Source organism: Hyperolius riggenbachi, chromosome 3, assembly GCF_040937935.1.
Source record: "Hyperolius riggenbachi isolate aHypRig1 chromosome 3, aHypRig1.pri, whole genome shotgun sequence".
Taxonomy (NCBI): domain Eukaryota; kingdom Metazoa; phylum Chordata; class Amphibia; order Anura; family Hyperoliidae; genus Hyperolius; species Hyperolius riggenbachi.
In genome coordinates this window covers 95,686,110-95,713,648 of record NC_090648.1, presented here as the reverse complement: position 1 = coordinate 95,713,648, position 27,539 = coordinate 95,686,110, and the positions used below count along the sequence as shown (strand labels likewise).

Sequence of the window (27,539 nt, the reverse complement as noted above, 5' to 3'; positions counted from 1 at the left end):
AGAAGGCGCACTTCTCCAGCGTAGCCCGGCTCCGATAACGTCAGTGACGGGAGCCGGTTCTCGTAGCTGCGGGCAGTGGTGGATGGGGGCGTACCATCGATCCGTGCATATGGGGCTGGAGGAAGCCCCAGGTATGTATAACAGCTTTTCCTTAGATTATCTCTGGTTCCCTTTAAATATCGTCTGCAACCTTAACTAATGTCCAGCACTGCGTAATATGTTGGCGCTTTATATATACAATAAAATAATTAGAGGATGCAAATAAAGTTTAGAGTCAAATAAACACAATTGTCAGTAGAAAAATACATATATTTACACCGATCTGTACAAAAGTGCTGAAAGAGGGACAAATGTGGAAGAAAGAGGGACAGGGGGATTGGGTTCCCAAAAAGGGACAGTTGGGAGCTACATTATGAGCGCTATAGAGTTGGCAGTATGGTGTGCCATAGAGTTGTTGTTCAGATTATCCTCCTATACGGGTGGGAGGGGAGGTCACTTTTGAGCCACAATCCTTCCTATCTGTGCACACAAAAGCTGGACCCGTTTTTCATACAACAGCGCACAGCTGCCACTCTACATGGTTTCTATATCTATGCCTCCCATCACCTCTGCAGCGCGGTGACACATGTGCGGAGGTGAGTGTCGCCTCCTCCCCACCCACATGCACGTGCTCGCCAGCCCCATACCCCGGAGCGCCCATCGAGCTGCCAGGCTGGGAAGGGAATGGGAAATCGCCAAGCGCGAGTTTAAATGACATGTAAACTACAAACCCCAGTGTGCAAAGAGAGAAACCCGAGAGGAGGGGAGGGGTTTTTGTAAATGAACTCTGCTTGGGAGGGGTTGTACATTCTTGTAGGGAACATGGGGGATGGGACTGCTCTGTATTGTTAGCAGTGAATAGAAACTGACTCACTTCTCCATGCTCCAGGAATCTTGTACATTTGGGAAGATATTAGACTCATGCCCATTTTCAGGGGAGCCGGATTAGCAGTATTTTGGAGGCTTCATATCCATCCACTGCGCGATCTCGGAGGGACATTCGCATTTTAGGGGATCTGAGTGTGAATTTCGCTTGTACAACTTTCTGGATCGCTCAAGGTGTTTGCAAAAAAAAAAAAAAAAAATCCACATTCTTGATTCCCCTTTTCAGTCCCGCAGATGGTTCAAATTAATCGTACTTTTCTCTGCATACTTCCCTCTAAAAGGCTTACATGTCTCCAATTTTAAACACACCTAGAGCGTCTTAACTAAAAAGTAACCCTTTTATCCCAACTCGATTTTTTTTTTAAAGTAACTTTTTTTGGGGGAAGACGCACGAGGGACACTTTTGGAAATTTGGGGAAACGTTTTAATTTTGTTTTTAAGTTGTTTGACGTTTTAAGACATTTTTTTGTGGTGTACTCCTCTCCACGTCTCAAGGATTAAAGTGGAAAGAAACGTTGGAAACTAAAGGATTAACCAATACAAGTGGGTAAAACTGTCCTATTGTCTCAGCATGTATTGACTTGTACTTTTGAGTTGTGTTTTGTTTGTTTTTTCTATTTTTCCCTTTTGTTTTTTTACTGATTGGCATAAACATAGGGGTATGAAAACTGTGCATGTTTAAAGTGATGTGGCCAGGAAAATCTGCTTGATGCATTCTCTGCACATATGTTTTCTATTGGGGCTTCCTGTGTTTTCATACTTGCACTATAGTACAATAGGTGAAACCCTTCATCTTCTGTCCAGTCCTACTGCTCCTGGAAGTTGTACAGGGGGAGTCAAAATAGGCTGTAATAGGATTTGCTACTTTTTACATGTCTCTGATATTATTGTTATTATTATCACTATTAAATACAATTGCTCAGTATTTTCTCTCTGGTTTTGAAATGTTTTTGATGCTGTGGAGATGGCAACATTTAAGAATCTGGATTCTTGTCAGGCAATCCTCAAGTTTACTATAAGCCAATCCCCATAAACGATACACTGTATGTTGTAGAAAGGTAAACACAACTAACGTACTTTGATGGGGTACATTAGGTAGTATCTGATATTATGTAAACGTGGTGAGATTGTACAATCAAGATTGTATCATCAATGGACACCTTAATGCTGCCCCAGTCTTTGATTTACTTGATAATTAAACTCCAGTGTGTGTTTGCTAGGGATGAGAGGGCATGGTGAATTTTGAGAAGCTGTTAAGGTGGCCATACATCTAGTGATTTGGCTGTACGATCATCTATTTCATTCAATCATTTTATCGAATCGAGCGAGAACCGAGTGTTGCAGAATTCCCAATCGTCAAAGTGGCTGCATCGCGCAGCATGTAAGATATCGGTCAACCGCACAGGAATCGGCTACTGTTCACATATCATCCGACCAACTCTGAATCGATTTTTAAATTTAGATCATGGAGACACGACATCGGTTAGATCAGTTAGTGAAGGTGAATTTCACAGGATTTCGCTTGTAGTGTGTGGGTCACTAATTGATCAACCATGCTGAAGTCGATTACCCAATAAAGTTGATTGATTTGTCGATTTGAATCAGAATCGCTAGATGTATGGGTACCTGTAGAGAACTACAACTCCCAGCATGACCCACATATGCACAACAGTTGCTGCTACCCCCTCCCCTCCTCCTATTTCCCAGCAACACAAATACATTTGGAAAGGGCACTCCAGTTCAGGCTTTGAAATTAGCCTGTAATTGTGGTGTGTGTGCACTTTATACCCTTTGCTGTGTGTTAATCCATAATCCGTGAGTTTTACAAATAGTTCGGTGCTGAGAGAGAGCGATCCTCTTAGTTCTTTTAAATGACTCGGATGGAATGGAAAAAAGTACGTATTTTGATTATAATCTCGTCTCCTGGTGGTTTGGAAAGCATGTGTAACAACAACTTGTTCCCAGAGCAAGATTTTATACTGCAAGCCCTCTTGCTAGGTTGTTGTGTCCCCCGTGCCCCCTGCCCACATGCATTGTACCCCTGGCTGTGGTCCCTCAGTTAGTGCACCCTCCCCGCATGCATTGTACCCCTGTCTGTGGTCCCTCAGTTAGTGCCCTCTTCCTAGTTTGTTGTGCCCCCCTGCCCCCTCCCCGCTTGCATTGTACCCCTGGCTGTGGTCCCTCAGTTAGTGCCCTCTTGCTAGTTTGTTGTGTCCCCCATTCCCCCTGCCCCCTCCCCGCTTGCATTGTACCCCTGGCTGTGGTCCCTCAGTGCCCCCTCCCTGCTTGCATTGTACCCCTGGCTGTGGTCCCTTAGTGCCCCCTTGCTAGGTTGTTGTGCCCCCTCCCCGCTTGCACTGTATCCCTAGCTGCGGTCCCTCAGTACCCCCTTGCTTGTTTGTTGTGTCCCTCATCCCCCCTGCCCCCCCCCCCCCCCATGCATTGTACTCCTAGCTGTGGCCCTCGGTTAATAAACCTTTCGGCAATGGTTAAATGCTGTGACTGATGACAGGGGTGGTCAGTTATGCTTAGTAAACAGATGCAACCCCCAACCCCCCCCCCCCCCCCCCCCTCTATTTCCGACTTGACTGAACTGCTCCCGATTGATAACTGAATTTATTTTGTGGAGTAATGATCTGAAAATCGATCCTGTTATCGGTGGGGAGCAGTTTGGGCATGTACACATAATGCAACTTCCTGTCACATTACCCGTCGATCTGATGGGAAATAGCATTGTGTGTACCAAGCATTGAATTTACCCCAATGCAACCATTGAGAGATGCATCTGGTTAACTGTAAACTGTTTGGCCATTGGTGTGAGTATTGAGTGTTATGCTGCTTGGCAGGGAGTTGGTAAATAGTGGCATCGCTGTTTGGTGGCACGCAGATCAGTAACGTGTTGTCACCTCCCACCCCTTATCCTTCTAAGCCCTACTAAACGCTACAGTGGAAAAGGGGGGGGGGGGGGGGTAAATAGTAGCTGGCCTTTTGCTTCTAGCCTCCCTCTACCCCCTTTGTTTTTTTGTGTGGGTTTTTTTTTAGTAGATGTAGGCTAGCACCCTCACCTTGCAGCACCAGAGTCACAGCCAGGACACTATCTGCATGGAGTTTGCATACTATCCCCGTGTTTGTGTAGGTTTTATCCTGGCACTCTGGTTTCCTCGCCTATTCCAAGTATATACTGATAAGTTCCTTGGATCCACCCACAAACTGCACTTAGACTATGGTAGGGACACTGGACAAATAATATAGGTATATGAGGCCTCCTTCTTCCCTATAGAGCTTGGACCATGGCTCCTCTTCCATTGCCATCAGGCCATGCTCCCCCACAACTACGTAGTGATGCCAATGGTTAGCAGCATGGTTTGACAACTTCTTAGCAGTGGCTTTTGTTGGCAGACTAAATAATAATTAGGAGTTTCAGAGGTGTATAATGGGTATTCCAGTGGTGCCTGCTACATCCATAAAAACAGACACATCCGTAGACCGTCCCCTAATTGAACACCAATCATCATCACTATCCATCCTTCAACCCTCTGAGGGACACTGCTGCACAAAGCCTGGCTGAGAACATGCACACTTGGATTGTTACTCATATTTAGTAGGAAGAGAGGACCTCTTTGGGAAAAGACAATACAAATAACATTTATATTGCACTTTTCTTTCGGAGGACTCAAAGGGCTCGATTCACCAAGCGGTGCAAAGTGTTAGCACCGTGGTGAAAAGGCCCTTATCACGCCTAAAGTCACTTTAGGCATGATAAGAAGAAACTCGCGCAACACCCGACGCTTCGCGCGAAGCTCCCATTAAACCCTATGGGACTTTGCGCGCGCTCTCACGCGCGTACGCGCATACGCGCGGTAACTTTGCGCGAAGAGCAGGAAAAATCGGTGATAACTCAGTGGTGAAAAGGTCATCACGCCTAAAGTCTTTTAGGCGTGATAACTGGGTTATCACCGCTTTGTGAATCGAGGCCAAAGTGCCTGAGCTGCAGCCACTAGGACGCTCTCAGTAGGCAGTAGCGGTATTAGGGAGTCTAGCCCAAAGACTCCTTACTGAATAGGTGCTGGCTTACTGAACTGGAAGAGTCGAGATATGAATCCAAAGAAATTGTTGCTCGGCCTGAAAAGTGTAAAATGACAAATAGTCATTTCTTAGAACAGTGTTGGCCCAAGACATTTAAAAGGAACCAGAGGTGTGAGACCTATGGAAGCTGCCATATTTATTTCCTTTTAAACAATACCAGTTGCCTGGCTGTCCTGCTGATCTTTTTGGTCAGTAGGGTCTAAATTGCACACCCGAAACAAGTGTGCAGCTAATCTTGTCAGATTTCTCATAGGCTGCTTGCATACATTCAGTGGACGTGATTTCCCCCCCCCCCCCCCCTCGCTGGGCCAGGCCGCACACACTCCAGGTGTTGCTATGTGGGGAGGCTGACAGACGGTTGATGAGAGGCACATGCTTAATGTCAAGCGGGAGAGTGGTATGAACAATGGGATCGGTGTCGCTCGGGTTGAGTAGATTCGCCCGGCGGATTGGTCGGAGGTCGCTGGCTGCCGTACACTTGCCTGATTTTCGGCTGAGGCGGTCATTATTGGCCGCCTCAGCCTTGAGACCAACCCTGTGGCCTTACCGGGCAGCAGAGGACCCCGCGGCATGTCAAACCTGAGCGGGGCTGTGGCTGTGCTCACATCTGACTGTCTACTATCAGTACCGAGCGCTAACAAGCACCTGCCCCGTGCAGGAGAGCAGCTGACAGGTGGTGAATTACAGCCTGTCAGTTGCCTATGTGAAAGAGGCCTTATTCTTGTAAGCTGTGGCTGCTCCCTGTAACACTTCATATTCCCTTTCAGGTTTTAGTCATTTTGAACTGTTCTCAGAATGTCTGGAGTTCCTGTTCAGGATGTTCCTCTGCAGCAGCTTTAAAGCGTTAGTGACTCCTCCGATTTTAACGATGAATGCAGTATTACAATTTTGAATCAATTTGCTGAAGTGCTAGGCAAGCACGCAGTTCAGTCGTCTGTCTGAAAGGGGCCCAAAAGCAAAGATGTGGCCCACTGATGAGTTGGGTACATGCAATGCATTGGTGAGAATTTAATCATGTAAAAGGAATGAAAAATACATACACTTGTAAATTACAAAATGCATGTTTAAAATAAATAAATAAATAAAAATAAAAATTGTGTAGAAATTGGGCCTAATAAGAACAAATTGAATCTCTCCATCTCTTCAAAGGACAAATAAAGTGAGTGTGATATGAAGGCTGCCATATTTATATCCTTTAGGCTACTTTCCCACCATGACGTTGCGTTTAGGGGACGTTATAGGGTGCATAACGTGCCCCTAACGCAACACCTGGTGGTGTTGGAGCAGGACGCTACCAAGAGCCGCGTTAAAAGCAGCTCTTGGTGCACCTGCTCTGTCGGATGCGCTGCGGAGACCACGTGAGCGGAGCTCTCCGCATCACGTGGTCACGCCAGCCAATCAGCGGCCGCTCCTGGAAGTAAACACTGCAAGTGCAGTGAATATAAAGTAGCCATGTGCCTGGCTACGTAGCGGCCTCTCCCCACCTCCTCTCCGCCCACAAAATAAAAAAAAACACCTATACTGAGCATGTGCAAACAGTCAAGCCGCTAGAACGCACAGTATGCTGCACTTCAAACGAACGTGCACACGATGGAATAGCTTTGGATGAGTAAAAGAACAGTGTGCCGTGCTGAAATGATCTCTTGGCGATACATCCACTGTACACACACAGGATTCTCATCAGAAATGGCCTTGGTTGAGAACCCTCTAGCATGTGGAAGAGGCTTTAAAGGTAACTGGTATTTAAAGGTGGCTGCCAGGTAACTGGTATTGCTGAAAAGGAAATAAACATGGCAGCCTCCATATTCCTCTCTCCTCAGTTGTTCTTTAAGTCTCTTAAACTCGGAGGGATCTGTTACCCAGCAGGGATCGGTATATGATCCCTTGGGTGACAGTGTTGTACGAGTGCTTTGCTAGCTCCCAGGCTAGTGACACATCTGTTGCTATATGTTGGGAGGCAGAGGGAGAATGAGGGTTGCATGGTAGAACGGATTCTTCTAGGTGGGGAAAATGGTGCGATTGGGCAGTACTCTTGGGGCTTTGGGGATCGCTATGCTGATCCGGTATGCTGGGTTTTTGCCAGACGTCAGGTGGCCGCTGTACTCCGCCTAGCGTTGCTCAGAAGTCTTGGCTGAGGCATGTCTTTATTTTAATTCCAGTGTGTATTTAGTTTTAGCTTATGAGTATTCTTTATTGACTTCAATTCTCCAGGATGGCCATCTCTGCCTAATGCTGAATACACACCATGCGTTTCCGCGTTCGATGCGTCCGTCGATACACGTCGATTCGATTATTTCCGACATGTCCGATTCAAGCTTCGATGGATCGTTGGGTCGATTTTGCCATACTTTACATGGCAATCGACCTAAAAATCATCGAAATTCGTTCGGAAATGCTCGGAAATAATCGAATCGACGCGTATCGACGGACGCATTCGACACGGAAACTCATGGTGTGTATCCAGCATAAGTGATTGCTTCCTTCAAACCCCCCTCCCAAGATTAACAAGTTCAGTGAACAAACATTCATGACATGAGATAAGGAGCAGAGGAAGTTGTCAAAAGTGTTTCTAGATAGGCGCTGCAGTGACTATATATTCAGAGGCTATGCAAGCAGGAATTTGAATCGGGCAAGGGATGGAGAGGGGACACTCATGCTGCTATAAGGATAAGGGCCTATTTCCACTATGCGAATGTTCTCTTTAACACTGAAACCAATGCAGTTCAGTGGAGTAGTTTCTATTGAATGCGTTTTTCTAAATGCGTTGTGCTGCAGAAAAAATATGGAAAGCACCGCCCTGCATTGTGAATCACAATTAGTCAATGGTCCCGCATGCAAATGTGAATTTTCCCAGTGATGTCATGTTTCTATGGAGATTAAAAATTAGATGCAAAAATTTGCATTCAAAGCTTTCATAAAAATGCATGTGTGTTCACAACTTAGTACTAAAAATGCATGTCCGCAACTGTACTCAAATCACAAGCGAGACAGTGGAAATGGGCCCTAAAATGTGCAGAATATGCCAAAAAAAAAAACAAATGCAATTATACTACTTGGATTTTAACATTTGGAAGCAATACTGTCCTATGTTGATGCTAAGTCGGATACTAATAATTCTGGCCTGCAAAGTGTTTAAGGCAAAGCGCATGCAGCTTGGAATTGGGCTTTGAAAACATTTCTCATAAGTAGCTTATTATTGTCTTGTAGCAAGAGATCAATTAGAGACAGCACAGTGGCGTAGTGGTTAGCGCTCTCGCCTTGCAAGCGCTGGGTCCCCGGTTCGATTCCCAGCCATTTCAACATCTGCAGGGAGTTTGTATGTTCTCCCTGTGTCTGCGTGGGCTTCCTCTGGGTACTCCGGTTTCCTCCAACATCCCCCGAAAACATACAGATAGGTTAATTGGCTTCCTGCAAAATTGGCCCTAGACTACGATACACACACTACACTAGACATATGACTATGATAGGGATTAGATTATGAGCCCCTCTGAGGGACAGTTAGTGACAAGACAATATACTCTGTACGGCGCTGCGGAAGATGTCGGCGCTATATAAATACTAAAAAAAAAAAAGATTATAATAATAATAATTAGAGACCACCCTGAAGTGACCTGGTGAAATAACCCTGTGAACATAGAATACCAACCTTAACCACTTAACGACCAGCTAACGCCGATAGGCGGCGGCTGGTCGTTGGTGGTTTTACATGGAAACGGCCGCTTGTTTGAGCGGCCGTTCCATGTCAGTTCACGAAGGGTGACTCCGTGAATAGCCTGCGAGCCTCCGATCGCGGCTCGCAGGCTAATTGTAAACACATGGGGAAGAAATCCCCGCTGTTTACATCAATACGGCGCTGCAGCACAGCAGCGCCGCAAAGGAGATCAGCGATCCCTGGCCTCTGATTGGCCGGGGATCGCCGCCGTGTGATAGGCTGAAGCCTATCAGAGACTGCCACCCATGGAGGGAGAGATAGGGAGGGAAGGAGAGGGAGGGAGAAATCGTGCTACGGAGGGGGGTTTGAGGAGCCTCCCCCCCCCCCCCCCCCTGCTCAGTCACATGGAGCGGCGGCGATCAGACCCCCCCAAGCAGGTCATCCCCTAGTGGGGGAAAAAAGGGGAGGGGAAGTCTGGTTGCCCTGCCTTATTCCCGATCTGTGCTGCGGGCTGGAGAGCCCACGCAGCACAGATCCTGCGAAAAACACCCCTGGTCCTTAAGTGGTTAAGGTGGGTACACACATCAGATAAGTCTTTGGAAAATGAAAGATCACAGACCAATTTTACCACCTTCCATGTAGTATGAGAGCCATACCTACACAGTCTATTCTATTGAGCTGAACTCCCCATCAAATCAAAATCTTTGTAAGGTGCTGCACACAAAGATGCTGTACAGACACAAAAGATCAGTTCCTGCAAAAGATCCGTTCCTGCAAAATGCATTCATAGTCTGATATCTGCAGATCTCATACACACCTTGTTTAACTGACATTCATCTGCAGATCTGACAATTATCTGAAGATCCATGCTGGTGGATCTGATCTGCAGATGAAGGTCCATTAAACAAGGTGTGTATGAGGATCTGCAGGTATCATAGACTGTGAATGCATTTTGCAGGAGTGGATCTTTTGCAGATACTGATCTGTTGAATGTGTACAGCATCTGTGTGTGCAGCATCTTGCAAATATTTTTATCTGATGGGGAGTTCAGCTCCATAGAATAGACTGTGTAGGTATGGCTCTCGTACTACATGGAAGGGGGTAAAATTGATCTGTGATCTTTCATTTTACAAAGACTTTTATCTGATGTGTGTACCCACCTTTGCTTAGAACTTCTGTTTTGGGATGGTCAATGAGATGAAAACAATTTCGAGTTGATGCAGTATAATGCAAATGTATGCAGCTTGAACCTGAACCAATCAAATCCTGCTGAGGTAAAATTCGATTAGTCCATTTTCAAGCTGCACACATTTACATATAACATTTTCATAATCCTGCTTCAACTCGAAATGTGAATCTCATTGACAAATCCCTACTTCTATTTCCTCTTTTTGATTCTTCTGCATTGCAAGGGTTAACAGTCTAGTGCTTTATCTCCAGTGGTCTGAGCAGTCAGACTGCAGTAATTGCTCTCCTGAAAACTAATAAGAGGTCATAAAACTTGTGTGGCCTTGGAAACACTTTTGATAGTAGGATTGAGATATAAAATTCAGTAGGTCCTCGTATGTCTGTTTTGGGGAGCTGAATAAACAGCAGCCACGTCAGTGTTTTGTTCTGTTTCAAAACTAGATTTTTCTTTAATATGGAAATTAAGAATATGAGACTCCAGGAGGGTCCAATTTAGGAATAAATTTACAGGTACAATGTATCGCACGGGTTTATTTTTACTTTAGGATTGCCCTAAAGCAGGGCTGTCCAACTTGACGACCCCTGTGCCGCACTCTCTTGCCCAGACTTTCTTGTGTCAGTCCCCTTCCTCTGCCATGCCGACCTTTTGTTTTCACTTGGCTCCGCCCCTCGAAGCCAGGATATTGATGCTTTGCCAGCTCCAGCCGAAAAATCCGGTGCTAGACACACCCCCTGACCATGAAGTTGGACAGCACTGCCCTAATGCTGGATACACACCATGCGTTTCCGCGTCGAATGCGTCCGATACGCGTCGATTTGATTATTTCCGAGCATTTCCGAACGCATTTCGATGATTTTTAGGTCGATTGCCATGTAAAGTATAGCAAATCGACCTAACAATCCATCGAAGCTTGAATCGAACATGTCGGAAATAATCGAATCGATGCGTATCGACGGACGCATCAAACGCAGAAACGCATGGTGTGTATCCAGTATTAAGCATACATTTTCTAATCTAATAGTGATAAAGTGATGAGCTTCCATTCCAGCATTTTATGCACACTTTCACTGATTGCTAGTTGCCCTATTATTGCCCATTATGGAGAGATTTGGGCAGCAGGGGGAGGCGCCTTTCTGCCTCATATACGCGGGATTTCTTCGAGAATGTAGGGATTCCGAAAAATGTAGTCATGCATTTATTATTCTTCCTGCTGTGTCACATGGTCACCCCTGACTGACCTGATGTTTTCTACATTTAGGTCTCATAAATGTGTGAATGTGATTGGATGAGATTTTCGGACATGTCCAGTTGATCTTTCCCCAGAGATCTTATGGCCCATGTTGTGTTAGCAGAGGTGCCATGTGTATGAAATTGTATCCTCATGTGACCCAAAAACCTTTCACAGGAAGTAAATATCAGGGGCATCAGAATAACTGCCTGTAGTTTGTTTCTTTGCAGCTTGGGCAACTAGCAGGGCTGTCTAATCTAACCTTCTCTCTCGCTGCAAATAGAATCCTGCTCCTCTTGTGTGTTACAAATGTGCCTGAATTAGTCAATAATTAGATTAAGCGATGGCGTTCTACATACGTCGATGATTTTCCCTCACTTATCTTTCTCTAGCTGTAACCAGGTGGCTGGCGAGAAGGCGTCAGTGTAGAAACCTCGGAGAATTGAGGCCTAAGACCCCTTCCCCATAATGCTGCTTGAACAGTACGCTAAACTGTGTGACATACGCCGGCTTCTGCATTTACTGCATCTTTAAGCTGGACGTACATTATTAGGCAGAAAGTCAATCGGGGTCAATAGATTGATGTGTCTAGTTGTGGGCTGTTTACAGTAAGGGCTGGTTCAGACGGACGCTTGCGGAGCGTTTACTGCCAGCGTTCAGGGCTTGGCGTTAAACGCTCCCATTCAAGTGAATGGGAGCGTTTGTACCAAGCTTTCACGTGCGTTTACACGAACGCGGCGTTCGGGTCCCGATTTTCCCTGGTGTTCAAAGAGCCCCTGGAAGCTACATGTAGCTTCCAGGGGCGGTTAACCGCGACGGGTAATGTCCCCCCTAGGGGGAAGAAAAAACGCGAACGCAACGCAAACGCTGCTGAAAGCCCGAACACATCGTCGTTGCGACGCCAATGAACGCGACTCCTCCAAACGTCCGTCTGAACCAGCCCTAAAGCGGTTTGTCATTTTTGGAAGAAACTGTTCTCCCCAGGCTCTTTTAGCTGGGTGCTCCACCCGGCTAATTTTGGTGAACACCCGGCTGTCATCAGCTCGCCTCCTCATCCTCCTCCTGTGCTGTAAGCAGAGTGGCACACAGAAGCACCGGCCCGGCATTGGCCCGTCCCACCCCACCCGCTTACTTTTTCATGCCACTAGGCTGAAAAAAAAAAAAATTCTAGGGAGAACACTTAACTTGTTTTCAGGCCCGGAAACTGCACTGAAGGGAATTGTGGTGAATACCAAAGTGAATGTCCCCTATCCCTGAGGTGTGTTTGAAGACTTCCTATTTTAGGAGGGGCAAATTAACCTTTACTGATCGACAGACCTCTACCTGATATCAATTGTTTAGTCAAGTCACCGCCATGCAGGCATGCACTGCTCGACAATCAGATTTCAGCATGAATCTGATCAAGTACTGGTTGGCATGCCACCACCTCTTGCTTTGTACCTGTCTGTAACCTATAACGTTCGGCAGCCAAAGATGGTGCATATTATGTATATTACTGTGACTAGTGGTGCCGTACTATGGCAGCCTCGGCTCTTGACTTTCGGACATTAACCGCCCCCCCCCCCCCCCCCCCCCCATCCTTCCAGATCCTGTACGAGCCAATTCCAGGTACAACCCCCTGTTTGTTTTTGGCCAAATAAATTATTTTGATATTTCACCAACCTCCTCTTGCCTGCACTTGATCAAAATTGGACTGTATGTGCCTGGTAAAGTACCATTTGTATTTTATATCAGGATTCCAGTGGTCCCCCCCCCCCTTAGTAAAATTAAAATATTAATAATGAAATTTGGATGGAATGGCAGAAACCCTAGATTAAGTTGCAGATTTAATAAGGGGGGGGAAGTCTAGCCCTTCCTGGTACCTACTTTTAAGGCCATCCACTTGTATGGTGCCACAGAAACAGCTGTTCAGGTGAATGAAACCTGGTAATCTGCCGGTGCCAAGCCTCGACCGGATTGCTCAAAATGGTCCTGGAACCAACCAAACTAGAAACTAGGCGGCAAACCACTGGCTGCAGTCAATGGTGTGCCACCTATTTTATGGTAATGGCTGAGATGGTCGACTGGGCAGTGAGTACCAATACTACACCCTGGTTAAAATTATAGACATTTGTGTTATGCCCCTTGGGTACCTAAAGGAAAAAAAGACCATAATAAAACCACACCAGATTGGGTATAAAATGGTATGTTATGTATGGAACACTTCCAGCGGTGAATTGAAATGGTCCACAAATATTTCACTATTTACCATTGGAAGAGTAAGAAGTTTTGGAAGTTGCACATCTTGCCTTATGTGGGTTGGGTGCATAACCTTTGTGCAAAGCAAACACCAATGTAAACCGTTTGACAGTTGTTTAGGAGCCACAGAGGGTCCCCTTCATCAGAAAGTGCAGACATACATGTCTGCACTTTCTGATGAAGGGGACCCTCCACGTCCCTGAAACAAGTCAAATGTTCTGTTGACTTATGCATTAGCCACTTCGGTACCAGCGTCTCGGGCCCCTTAAAGGAAACCCGAGGTGAGAGGCATATAAATGATGGCATATTTATTTCTTTGTATAAAATGCCAGTTGCCTGGCAGCCTTGTTGATCTTCTGGCATAACTAGTGTCTGAGTCAAAACCCTGGAACAAGTATATGGCTACTCAAGTAAAACCTGAGTCAGAGTAACTGATCTGCATATGCTTGTTCAGGATCTATGGCTAAACATATTAGAGGCAGAGGATCAGGAGAACTGCCAGGCAACTGGTATTCTGTAAAAGGAAATGAATATGGCAGCCTCCATATCCCTCTCACCTCAGGTTCCCTCTAAGGACCAGAGACTACTGGTATGAAAAAATCGAGTCCTAACGCCGCTCACATGATAGGGATTTGTCGCTTGTGCCACACTCGTGCTGCTGAAGCTCACTCCATCTGCCGTCGCTATGACGGCAGAGCTCTGCAACATTGGTATTGGCTCCTGACCCTGTGATCAAAGTGATCCAATAAGATCTGCTCACAGTGATCACAGGGTAAGGAGTCAATGAAAACTGCTCCTGATCGGCTTACAGAGCTCTGCCATCATACTGCTTTTATTTATTTTGATGCAAGGGGTGGAGCATAAAACTGAATCCATTGAGAATTGCTGGAAAGGAGATGTAACTGGTCTCCTCCATATATTTTAAAACGGATGTTTGACATAGGCTAATAACCGTGTACTTGGATAAAAACAAGCTGTCACAAAGTGCTTAAAGGGGCACTATGGCGAACAATTGTACAATTTAAAATATGTGCAAACATATACAAATAAGAAGTATGTTTTGTCCAGAGTAAAATGAGCCATAAATTACTTTTTTCCTATGTTGCTGTCACTTACAGTAGGTAGTAGAAATCTGACAGAATTGACAGGTTTTGGACAAGTCCATCTCTTCATGGGGGATTATCAGGGATTTATTTATTTTCAAAAGCACTTAGTGAATGGCAGTTGCTTTGTCCAACTGCCAAAAACCTGTGTAGCGAGCAGGGAGGCTGGCCAGCACCATTGTTTAAATCCTTTTTAGGGAATATCTTTATAAAGATTAAAAGCCTTGTTGAGAATCCCCTATGAAGAGATGGACTAGTCCAAAACCTGTCACTTCTGTCAGATTTCTACTACCTACTGTAAGTGACAGCAACATGGGAGAAAAGTAATGTATGGCTCATTTTACTCTGGACAAAACGTACTTCTTATTTGTATAGGTTTGCACATATTTTAAAATGTTTCGCCATAGTGCTTCTTTAAACAGGAAATCGTTTGTGCCTGGAATTTTTTTTAGGATGCCTTGTGGGTGTTTTTCGGGCTATATGAATGGACAACCTGGCTTTGTGTATACAGTTCAGACTATAAGGCACAGTTGTATACTGAGGTGTCTGAGTAGCAAGTGGAACTGGCTGTTTTGCTCCTTGCAGGTCTGACCAAAACCCAATAGGTGATAATGACCGTCTGGCATAATTGCAAACCTTTGTTTTCTCTCTGCTAGGAAGAAACAGAAGGTTAGGTGTCTAGAAGCTGTAGGCCACATGAGCTAACCATGAAATTGTTTTTGCAGGTGTTCTGCAAGCCCTGGAAATATTACATTTCCAGATGGAATTGGTCTTAAAACAAGATGGTCAGGGGACTTAGTCGTGTTACAGCCCATGTGCTTTGTTCCGTTTTGTGTTTATTAATTGTATGTTTTGACATCCCGGAAGGTCAGGTTAAATAGCTGTGCAATTTTGTCTCCATTCCAGATCCGCTACAATAAAACAAACTACCGGTAATTTCAGAGATCGATACAAAATGTATCTTGAATTAATTTGGTTTCTCTTGATTATCGCATTGTGGGGAGGTATTGTTTTACTTAGCTGCACTTTATTATTATTATTATTATTATTATTAGCATTATCATTAGTATTAGCATTATTATAATTAGTATTTATATAGCGGCTACATCTACTCTTGTCACGAACTGTCCCTCAGAGGGGCTCACAATCTAATATCTGCTATAGTCGTATGTTCATGTAGTCTAGGGACAATTCAGGGGGAAGCCAATTACCTTATCTGGATGTTTTTGGGATGTAGGAGGAAACCACAGTGCTCGGAGGAAACCCACACAGACATGGGGAGAACATACAAACTCCTTGCAGATTGTGCCCCAGCTGAGATTTGAAGAGATTGCTACGGATACGTTTAGCTTGGTGCTTGCTGGTAAATGTTGCTCATCTATGAGGCTGAGGTATGTAACTGATCATAAGGTACTTTTCACAAGGCTACTTTGGAAAGTAGTTTAAATCTGGTACGGATGGGGGCCCATTCACACTTGAAAGCGCAGCGCCGGCGTTTTGCGTGGGTGATTTTTCAGCGGAAAAATCACTGAAAACTGCGGCGATTTTTCCGCAATCACATTTAGCGCTTCTATAGCACTGAAACACGATCGCCGGGAAATCGCTTGAAAATGGTGCAGGCCACGTGTTTGCGGTTTGCTATTTTGGGGCGATTTGCGGTGATTAGCGCAAATCGCCCAAGTAAGAATGGGCCCATAGGGTTTTATTACACTAGCACTTTTAGAAAGCACTAGCGTTTGAGCATTTTTTCCGAAATCACGGCAAAACGCTATAGTGTGAATGGGCCCTGAGGCCCTTTCACACTGGTGCAATGTGGTAAATTTACCGCAGCCTAATGAAAGTCTATGGGGTAGTACACAATCCTCATGTTGTGGTATGCTGCGCAGGAAGTGCCCTATCTAACTCACGTCCATACCTACGTTACCATGCGTAGGTGATCTGCGTCAGACCGCTAGTCTTTGGTAATATTGGTGTATTTAAAAAAAAAATTAAAAAAAGTCACGCATGCATGGAAGCGTATTTTAGCAAGAAGTCTCTGCACACATCATTGATTGCGCAACAGGAAGTGAGCGTCACTTGGCCGGATGCCAGGCGGATTACCATGTACTAATGCGGTAACCCCCAAAGGCTTGTTTTTGGCTGTGTGGTTGCTGCGCTGCCAGTCTGCAGTGTAAAGCCGGCCTAAAGTGATTCTGATGAAGATGCACAATAGACTGTTATGGGTGGTAATGTTGTATGCTGGCTAGCACTCTCCTCTTGCAGCACTACAGTACCAGGTTTATATCTCAGCTAGTCATTATCTGCATGGAGTTTGTGTTCTTTCCCGTATTGGGATTAGTTTCTTCCCACAACAAACAATGGTAAGTCAGTTGCTCCCACAATATGGCAGGACTATTATATTAGACTGTTAGGGATTGGAATGTGAACCCTTCTGAGGGACTGGGCTATGGTAGCTCAAGGCTCTAGGCAGTTGCACAGTTATCTCTATGGAAGCACCGTCCCCGCACTGTTTCCTACAGTTGTGTTATGGCCCATACTCACGGGCAGCAAAAGTGGCCTGTCGCCAGCACACGTGAGCGTCGCCGACGTTCCCCCTTCCCCCGCCGAAAGCTCTGCATACCTCAAAGGAGGTTGCTGTCGCTAGTCCGCGTACTCACGCGGACTAGCGGACTAGCGACAGCTGCGGCGGAGTTGCGGCAGCGACTGTCGCCAGGTGATTGAACATTTCAATCGGGGTGCACGCCCGTTCAACGGCCCATACTCACAGGCGACCTGTCGCCGCAACACGCGCGCGACGCGTGTTGCGGCGACATTTGTAGCCCGGGAGTATGGGCCATAAAGCTAAGTACTCACGGGGGGACAATTGTAGCTGTCGCTAGCACACGGGAGCGTGTGCGCGACAGCTCGTCGCCAAGTCCCTCTGCATCCACACGGCAGCAGAGGGATTAGCGATGCGGCGGAAGCTGTTGCCGAGGTTCCTCCCCCCCCCCCCCCCCCGCCGGAAGCTCCGTGTGCCGTGTGTGGGTAGCTGTCGCTAGCCCGCATACACATGCAGGACTAGCGACAGTTCCGGCGAGGTTGCGGCGACAGCTGTAGCCTGGCGACGGTTCGGGGCGCGCGCGTAATACACATGGGCGAACCGTTGCCGCAACACGCGCGTGCCATGTGGTTGCGGCGACGGCCGTACCCCGTTTGTATGAGCCTTAAAAGGACACCTGAACTGATCCACACATGATCATAACTGGCAAATCAAAGCTCTACAAATCCATCCCTTGATCACACTGATCACATGCTTTCAGGCCACTCTAATGATGGGAGGATTTGCATTGGCTTGAGAATGGCTTCTTATTTTTATGGCACTTAGATTGTCAATGGCTTCCCTTGTTTATGATTATTATATTTGTCTTTCTTCTGGAGACCTTGCTGGGATGATGCTGTACATCGGTGGGGAAACTGCAGGTTCTTAGAGATTATTGTAGTTCATGGACATACAGTATAATCATTGACCTTCTTCCTTAACAAGTAATCCTTTTTATAGCTTACATTATGGAGGCCACTGACCAGAAGGCTGACATTTTGTTTAATATAATAATTAAGTCTGTGTTGTCGATCGCACTGCTGAATACACAAGGGTATATTGCCCTGGTTATTCCAACGTCAAGGTACAACGCTCTAAAGTGCAGGTGGGGTTAAAGGAAATGGAGATGATCTTGGACACTTCTAGGAGCTAACAGTGGACCAGGTTTTTGGGCCCAAGTGCAATTGACTTTTTCAGTACTCTGAAAGTACTGTCAAAATTTCTTCATAACAAGATTAAAGTATGTGTATGATTGTCATTTTATTATTATTATTTTTTTTAACTAAAATAAAGCAAGTTTGTCCTCATCAAGGAGAGCCCACAGGTACAATGCAAATGAAATGTTGGCCTTCTTCCTGTTAGTAGAGCCATTTGTAATCGCTCTGTGGTAAAAATTTCCTCAGCACACAAAAAAAACGAACAAAAAAAAAAACACTGAGGTAAAACACCTATATAGTTGCTCTGAGGTAATATTAACTTCACAATAAATAAATTGAACTACTCGGAGGAAAAATACAGCTCAACAGACGCTTTGAGCTACAACTGCCGTCTGTGTCAACTATCTGAGGTAAAATACAGCTCGAGCTGAAAAATTAGAGATTCCGGTTGAAAAAAGTCACTTCCGATCGAATAAACCGTTGGGTCGAATTCTTTATATTTTTTTTTCCTCTCAATCTTTTTTTTTTCCCCTCAATTTGATTTTTCAGCATATTCGATCATTTCCCCTTGATTTTCAGCCTAATCGAACGTTCGTTTATGGTACCTAGAAAACCATGCAATTTTTTTGATCTAACGGGATAATCGAACTAATTTATCTAATCAAAAAAAAATTGTACCATGTATGGGCACTGTAAGGGTCCTACAACAAGTGAGGACCTCATAATCTTTACATCAATAACAAGCGTAGCCACAAAAAACACTCAATCTGAAGGACGGACCCACTATCTGAGAAAGTGAAGTAGTAGTTGTGGTGCCCCCTTACAGCTCTGGACCCACCTGTGGTTGCAGGGGCCACTCCACTTTGGTTAAGCCACTCACAATATCAGTAGTAAAGTAAATGTACCGGTATGCTTGAGCTGGAAAGTATTGAGGGGTAGGGAAACTAGACTTAGGCCCTATTCACAGTAGAGCGCTTTTCAGGTGATTTCAGCATCGCTGGAAATCGCTAGTGTTTTGAAAAGCGCTTGGTCAATGTTAAGTATATGTGGCTGTTCTCACTTAAGTGTTTTGTGTTTTTCAGTGATTATCTGAACCGCAAACTCGTAACCTGCACCATTTCTGAGCGATTAGCGCTTCAATGTTAAAGATAGGAGCGCTTCAAAATCGTCTAAAAGCGCTGGGCTGTTTACAATAATCAGCGTTTTTCCAGCGCTTTTACTCAGGAAATATAGCAGATTAGCCACAAGACAGAGCAGATTACCCATAAAACACCTCTGTTTTCTGGCTAGCAGCCAACTCCTGGAAACCGCTGAAAAACGCTATCCCATACAGTGAAAAGACACACTACTATTGAGAAAAACGCCAGAAAACGCTTCAGCGTTTGCGTTTAGCGATTTGTAGTGTTAACATAGCCTCAAGCTGATTAAAGTGGTCTTTCTGTGCATCGGTTCATATGACTGGAGAAGTCTCGTACTGTTCTATGCAGTGAGAATGGAGAGGAGAAGGAGTCGTCTCGCTGCAGCATTCTAAACATGGAGGGTGAAGAAGCAGGAGTCTCGCTGCAGCTTTCTCGGCAAAGAAAACTTCTGAAAAAGTCCACTAGAGTTGAATGATTTTCAGCTGTGCACTGAGGGTCACAGATGATTGGAGGATGTATGTCTAAATGTGAAACAGATGACTAGAAGGTCAAAAAAGATTTTTATTTTTTTTCCTGAGGAAAGTGTATAGCTGCCTTCTAATTATGGCAGGCCTATATAGAAGAGGAGGAAACGATTAGTTAGGAAGGGGAGCAATTCATTTCATACTGAAGAAGACTGGGGGAACTTATTGAACAACCCTGCTGTCGTCGCTACCCAAACTTTTGAGCTATCCAAAAACATTTTGTTTTCATTCTCAACCTCTCTTCCTGGCCGTTGTACTGTACAGATACTCTGTGTCAAATATACATTCTAAATCACTGACCTAGAAGAATGAGCAGGCAAATGAGGACCTGTGACTCAGCTAGCTGCATGCTTGCTGTACATGTCACTCAAAGAAAACTCAAGCCAACAGATCTGCACAACGCGTCGTCAAAAAAGGGCGTCGGGGGAAGGGGGGGAAATGGGCGTGGGGTGTAAACGATAAACAGTAATACCGTTTAAAAAAATATTGTGCTGTATTTCGTTAAATGTTTTAGAAATTTATAAATCATTAAATAATGTGTATGAAATCAGCAATTGTGAAAACGTTAATCTTCCCTGTTTCAAAAGTGAAACTTATAATTACGTTTATTAAAAAAAGATAATATATGTTTAATCGTTATAATTGTATATTGTGAATAACCTTCATTTATCGTTTAATATTATAATAAAATCTGAAATTAATGTTTATAACGAGGATATAAAGAGAACGACGTTCGTAATAAGTGTATTAAAACATTAGTAAGTATTACTAAAATTTTAATAAAACTATACCTAACCCTACTCTCACACAGAACCCTATCCCTAACCTCTAGACCCCCCCCCCCCCCCCCCTGGTGGTGCCTAAACCTAAGACCCCCCCCCCTTAGTGATCACTTTATTTTGTGAAAAATGTTTTACAAACAGTAAGGCATAAAATTTCAAATAATGTTTTAGTTAAATACGATAAATATGTTTAGTATTTTTATAAACGTTATTCGTCACGGGCGCATGTTCTAAACTTAAATCATCACAAGCACAGTTGTAAAACATTAACAATCTCCGGGCGCTGTTTGTAAAACGTTAATAATCTCCGGCACCCTTTTTTCCTGTTCGGCGCCCGATAAACAGTATTTATTATGGGAGTGAATGGCGGCGCCCTTTTTGTCCACTAGCTGCCGGCACCCTTTTTTCCTGTTTCCCTGCACAACAGTCAGTAAAATTGTATGATTATAATGTAAAACAAAGTGGCTTGATTAACTACTGATCACAATCACCAGAAATTCTGATCACGTGATCCGAGGTCAATGTGATAGCTTAATCACTACTCCCCAATTTGGGAGTAATGCATTACTTTCCACTATTGATCCATGTATGCATAGCTTAATGTGCACCTGAACTGAGAGGGATACAGAGGCTGCCATATTTATTTCATTTTTAAATAATAACAGTTTCCTGGCTGTTCTGCTGAACATTTTGGCTGCAGCAGTCTCCGAATCACACACCGGAAACTAGCATGTACCTAATCCAGTCACAGAAATGTCTGCATGCATGTTCCGGGTCTATGGCTAAGAGTATTAGAAGTGGAGACTCAGCAGGATACCCAGAGAATCTGCATGATATAAGCTGCCTGATGGTACTGGTGTGATTCAGACACTACTGCAGCCAAATAGATCAGCAGGGCAGCCAGGCAACTGGGATTGCTTAAAAGGAAATAAATATAGCAGCCTCCATATACCGCTCACTTTAAGGACAGAACTGCTCAGATGCAGCTTTACTGTACCTGCAAGTTTATTTAAAGTGGGCTTGTGAACTCCATCATCAAATAGTGGGAGGGGAGGGGGTGTGGCCACATGACAGTATACCAGCTACTACATTGGCCTGTTTCCAACCTGCATATAGTTTGAATAAATTTTTCAGCAACTTGGAATTATCTCATTTGCAATCTAGTTCTTACAATACCTAAAGCCGCATCTACACGCGTAGATGCGGCCGCGATGCTCCTTATCAATCGAGCCGCTGATGCGGTTCGATTGATAAGATCCGACAGGACGGATGTTGCTTCTGCCGATTCCCTGCTCACTCCCCGCGAGGGGACAATGGCAGGGAATGGAGCGGAAGATAAGCGGCGCCGGCGGAGACGAGCGGGGAATCGAATGAGGAGCGGGGACGCGGAAGAGGCGATCCGGCGGCTAATCGAGCCGCCGGATCGCCACAACATCTCCTTAACATCTCCCCGTGTAGACGGGGCTTTATGGCAGCTAGAAAAGTAAATATAACCACATGCAAAGTGATGGGTAGAACTTCTATAGGCTCATAGTATTGGAGCAGGATTATCCACAAGGCAACCTAGGCAAGTGCCTCCGAGCGCTGTAAAAATAGAGCAGGAGATTTGAGCGCCACCATAGGCCGTTATAGGAATTACGGTTATAGCAGCGCTCAGTGGGTAATTTAGGTGTCATCAAAAGACGTAAAGTAACCTGGCTGTCTGAGTTTTTTTTTTTTTTCTATACTTGGTTGAATAAAGACGGATATATTTTGATACAGCATTGTGCGGAATCCTCACCTGTCTTCTGCATTTCCTGGATTAGAGTCTCCCGGTTCCTGCACTGCCTTCCAGACAAAGGTTGAGCAGATTTCACTTTTTTGCTATCAAGACGGAGCACAATTACGTTAAAAACACGGTAATTCGGCTGCTAGCAATAGCTGGAAGCAGATAACATCTTTCCCCCACTATCCATGGCGGCCTGCAGGGGGAATAGTAATTAACACCGCCGGGATTTGTGCAGGAGCAGTGTAAGCTGTATATCGGCTTTATCCTGCGCCCAAATCTCCTGGCGGCATAGTCATAGGTACACAATGCCTGGGACCTAGTGGGCATCAAGAGGCCCATTTGGCCTTTTTGTCTGACTCCTCTTTGAAAAGGGCAATAGCAGGCCCCAAAGCTACTACCTCGCCCAGGGCCCTACTTAATTTTAATCCACCTCTACATAGTATAATTTCTCATTAGAATCTTTGGTTGTTAGAAGTTTCCAGACTTAAAAGTTACACTTTCATATGTCAAGCAAAACTTCACCTATAATTTTTTTTTCTTTTGAGAATTCCAGGCCTCTAGCAAACTTGTGAAATTGCTAGTTGTAATTACGCTCTTTAATTTTAATAAGCCCATTTATCTGATGCTGGCTGCCTTACAGATCTCTGCGCTTGTTCATTTCTGCTAATTATTTCTGGCACCATGTCTGGCAAAACTTCACTTGTAAGAATAAATGTGCAAACTAGATAAATTGACTCTAAAGGAAACTTGAGCAATAACGCAACATATGGAGATGAAATACATAATTGCCTACAAACCTGCATGACAGAATGGCTGATTCTTTTTTTATCTTTAAGAAGTACCATGAGATTAGCATGCAAATTATTAAAAAAAAGTGTCAGGAGAAAGACCCCTTCAAGTCTCCCGACTTGGTTCTTTATTGTGACGGTTGGCTTGCTTCACTGTCCAATAGGAAAGCTCTGTCTGCCTTGGCTCTGAGCTCTGGTTTACATTGTTACACTGGCATTACTGGAATTATGGTCTGCAAGGGCCACTGTAGCTAATCTCTACAGAATACCCTGGTAGCTCATGGTGACCCAGAGCCACTAGGAAAGTATAAAGGGCTAAAAGAGACCAAAAATCCCTCTTAATAAAAAGCAATGCTGAATATAATAGTCTGAAACAGACTGTATGTACGTTGGATTGATGTAGCTCTGTAAAATGTATAAGTTTTAGACTCACTGTACCAGAGGTTCTGTATGTGTGCCTGACATGATTTGCATATTTGGGAGAGATGCGTTATGGGAAATCAGTTGCTCACTTAAAGGACACCTGAACTGAGAAGGATATAGAGCACAGGTGTCGAACTCCAGACCTGGAGGGCCAGATCCATGCCAGTGTTTAGGATGGACTGAGAAACAGAAGAATGTGTTCAACCTGATGGACCACACCTTTCCTGATTCAGACCCATCAATTCATTTGAGCTGTATCAAAAATGTGTGAGGATCTCGGCCCTCGTAGGACCGGTTTGACATCCCTGATATAGAGGCTGCCATATTTGTATCATAAACCATGCATATTGCCTGTCTGTCCTGCTGATCCACAGCTTATTATACTTTTAGCCTTAGACCCTGAATAAGCATGTGGATACTTTTAGCCACAGCCCCTCAACAAGCATGCAGATCAGGTTCTCTGACTGAAGTCAGACTGGATTAGCTGCATGCTTCTTTCAGGTGTGTGATTCTGCCACTACTGCAGCCAAAGAGATCAGCAGGACTGACTAGCAACTGGTATTGTTTAAAAGGAAACATCCATATCCCTCTCAGTTAAGGTTCCCTTAAAACAATACCAGTTACCTGACAACCCTGCTCATCAATTTGGCTGCAGTAGTGGCTGAATTGCACCATAAACAAGCTATTAGACTATTATTGTGCATTTATATAGTGCTGACATCTTTCACATCACTTTTCCATAGTCCTGTCACTGTCTCTCAGAGGAGCTTACAATCTGATTCAGGAGCTCACACTCTAATGGTGGAAGGGAACTGGAGCCACAGTGGTAACCTATGAAAAATGTTGATTCCTGAAACTCCATGCAGATAGTCTACGGTGAGATTGGACCTTGGAACCCTAGAGCAGCCAGGCCAGAGCACCGATGATTTAGTGCTGTCCACATGTGTAAGGGCCTTCCACGTTGCTGAGAAGAACTTACTGCTTTTCAGCTCTGCTCTGTATATGGCGATGAGTCATGGCAAACATTATTTCAGCTTACATAAATGGACATACAATGCTTATCTTTATTATTATGCACGTGTAAAACCAAACCATTACACTGTGGGCCAGAAGGTGCGCACTTGTTAGATTCACCCAGCAAAAGCCGCACAGGCCATTGAAGACAATGTCCCACTAGGGCATCACCAAATTTTGCATTAGAAAAACAATGCTATCGCCTGGGATAGATGGACAAGATGTTTCAGGAGTCCAAATCCTTGGGGAAATTAGGGGACCACCATACACACGCTGGATTCTCGACAGAAGTGGGGTCGAAGGCTGAAAGGACACCAGATTTGAAAATAAACCTCTGTTCTCCCCGGGCTCTTTTAGGCTCCCTGCACACTGCATGCGATTCCGGTTTTTAATCTGTTTTTACATCCGATTCTGACATTCAATCGTTACTGCATGCTGCGTTTTTGACACTGTTTTTCTTTTGATTGCAATCAGGGAAAGGGCTGCACGATTTTAGGTAAAAATAGAAATCTAGTGATTTTTTTTTTTTCTCTCAGAAATTGCAATTTCGATTTTTCCCCTATTAATATATATAGAGAGAGAGAGAGAGAGAGAGAGAGAGAGAGAGAGAGAGAGAGAGAGAGATCCTGCTTTTCGCACTTGGGGGGGGGGGGGGGGGGGGCTTGGCTTTGGCTCACGGTCTGCACTGCCTGCTCCGCTGTCTGTAACATCTTGCTTCTGGCCCCGCCGTGCGCGGATTGGCCAGAAGCAGTGAATATGTATAAGTGTTAATGAGCGGGGGCGGATCCACTAGAGCGAGCGGCCGGGCACATCATACAGCATTACCTATCACTGGCTAGCGATGGAATGACGGCAGTGGTAGGCGGAGCTGTATGCTCTGTACATCTCCGCCTACCACTGCCGTCATTCCATCGCTAGCCAGTGATCGGTAATGCTGTATGATGTGCCCGGCCGCTCGCTCTAGTGGATCCGCCCCCCACTCATTAACACTTATACATATTCACTGCTCACGGTCCGCACTGCCCGTTCCGCTGTCTGTAACATCTTGCTTCTGGCCCCGCTGTGCGCGGATTGGCCAGAAGCAGTGAATATGTATAAGTGGCTAGCGATGGAATGACGGCAGCGGTAGGCGGAGATGTACAGAGCATACAGCTCCGCCTACCGCTGCCGTCATTCCATCGCTAGCCAGTGATAGGTAATGCTGTATGATGTGCCCGGCCGCTCGCTCTAGTGGATCCGCCCCCCGCTCATTAACACTTATACATATTCACTGCTTCTGGCCAATCCGCGCACAGCGGGGCCAGAAGCAAGATGTTAGACAGCGGACCGAAAAACTGAAGGTACTGACGATCAGCAGATCGTCTTGCCTCGAACCGCGGTTTCGGTTTTAAACTGAAAAACCGTGCAGCCCTAGTGTGCAGGGAGCCTTAGTCGGGTTTTCCACCCGGCTAATTTTGGGGAGCACCCGGCTGTCATCGGCTCACCTCCTCATCCCCTTCCCATGCTGTAAGCAGAGTTGCACAGAGAAGCTTCAGTCCTGCATTCTCTTATGGCTCCCCACCAGCTAATTCATTATTCCACCCGGTTGGAAAAAAATTCTGGGGAGAACACTGTAAAATATCCTCATTTACTTACCTGGGGCACCTTCCAACCTCTGTAGTCTTGTATGTCCCTCCCCATCCTCCTGGTTCCATTACTTGATCTGCTGTTCGGCCCAGTAAAGTGCACGACTTGGCTATATATCTCTCTCTTCCAACACGCAGGACTGTCCAACTGGCGCCAGGCCGCACTCACTTGCCTGGACTATTTTGGTGTCAGGTCCCCTCCTCTGGCAGGCCCACCTTTTTGTTTGCACTTAGCTTCGTGCCGTGTTTGAAAAAAGAATCAAATACAGACATTTAGGACCCATCTATGTTTGTGGTCATTTTGCAATGAAAGTGCCATTTCCATTTTAATATGTAAAAATATTTTCCACTGAATCTTTTATTAGCCTGAATGTCCTCTGATTGATTGCCGGCATCAGCTTTGCATTGGTAACGAAGTAGTGAATTTACATTTGCCTGACAGTCTGCCGGAAACCCAGCATTCCCTAGACAGCAGCAATAACCCCTATATTTCCCTGGTTTAATGTGTGTAATAATCATAAACATGAGGGGAAACAGATGTCCCTCTGGAGCTGACCACTGGTCAACAGCTAAGATGTGACTCGTTTATGCTTGTCTTGATGCGTGTCATGCCCCCATGGTAAGTGGAGGAAGTTCGTCTCCATCATATAGCTTTTAGGCTTTTTTTTCAGGTCAGCCTGGCCTTTGTTTTATGTATTGCTGACGGTTGAACTAAATTTAAACCAGAAGTTTATGTGATGCACATTCATGCTGCTGAGTTTGATTATAAACATAAGTGAAAAGAAATCTAACGTTTAAGGCAGTATGGAAGTGAAAGAGGTTGGATATGGGTAACATAGCTCCAAACTGTCTTATTTTTGGCAGCACATTCCCCTTCTGTCCCTCTTTTGTCCTTTTTTTCTTCCTCATTTGTCCCCCGTTCAGGATTGATCTACAATCCTGCAGCACGGTGGTTTAGTGGTTAGAACTCTCTCTTTGCAACGCTGGGTCCCCGGTTCAAATCTCAGGCATGAGTTTGCATGTTCTCCCCATGTTTGTGTGGGTTTCCTCTGGGCCTTCCGGCTTCCTCCCACATCCCCAAAACATACAGATAAGTTAATTGGTTTCTCCCTAAAATTGGCCCTAGACTAGGATACATACACTACACCAGTGATCTGCAAACATGGCTCTCCAGCTGTTAAGGAACTAGTCCCACAATGCATTGCAGGAGTCTGACAGCCACGGTCTTGATTCATAAAGGCAAATGCATTGTGGGACTTGTAGTTCCTTAACAGCTGTAGAACCAAATTTGCAGATAACTTCACTACATGATACATACATA

General features: G+C 45.0%; 1 protein-coding gene across 5 annotated transcripts in view; it reads left to right on the top strand.

Moving 5' to 3' along the window:
* The first annotated feature begins 714 nt into the window (after positions 1-714).
* FGFR1 (fibroblast growth factor receptor 1) overlaps positions 715-27,539 on the top strand; it is a 150,959-nt gene continuing 124,134 nt past the window's right edge. For 2 of the 5 annotated variants that reach the window (XM_068274624.1, XM_068274619.1), the window contains exon 1: positions 826-1,467. The gene's annotated coding sequence lies outside the window, so the exon portion shown is untranslated. Of the gene's footprint in view, positions 1,468-27,539 lie in introns of all 5 variants that reach the window. The other 3 variants (XM_068274622.1, XM_068274620.1, XM_068274621.1) reach the window with 2 other exon arrangements.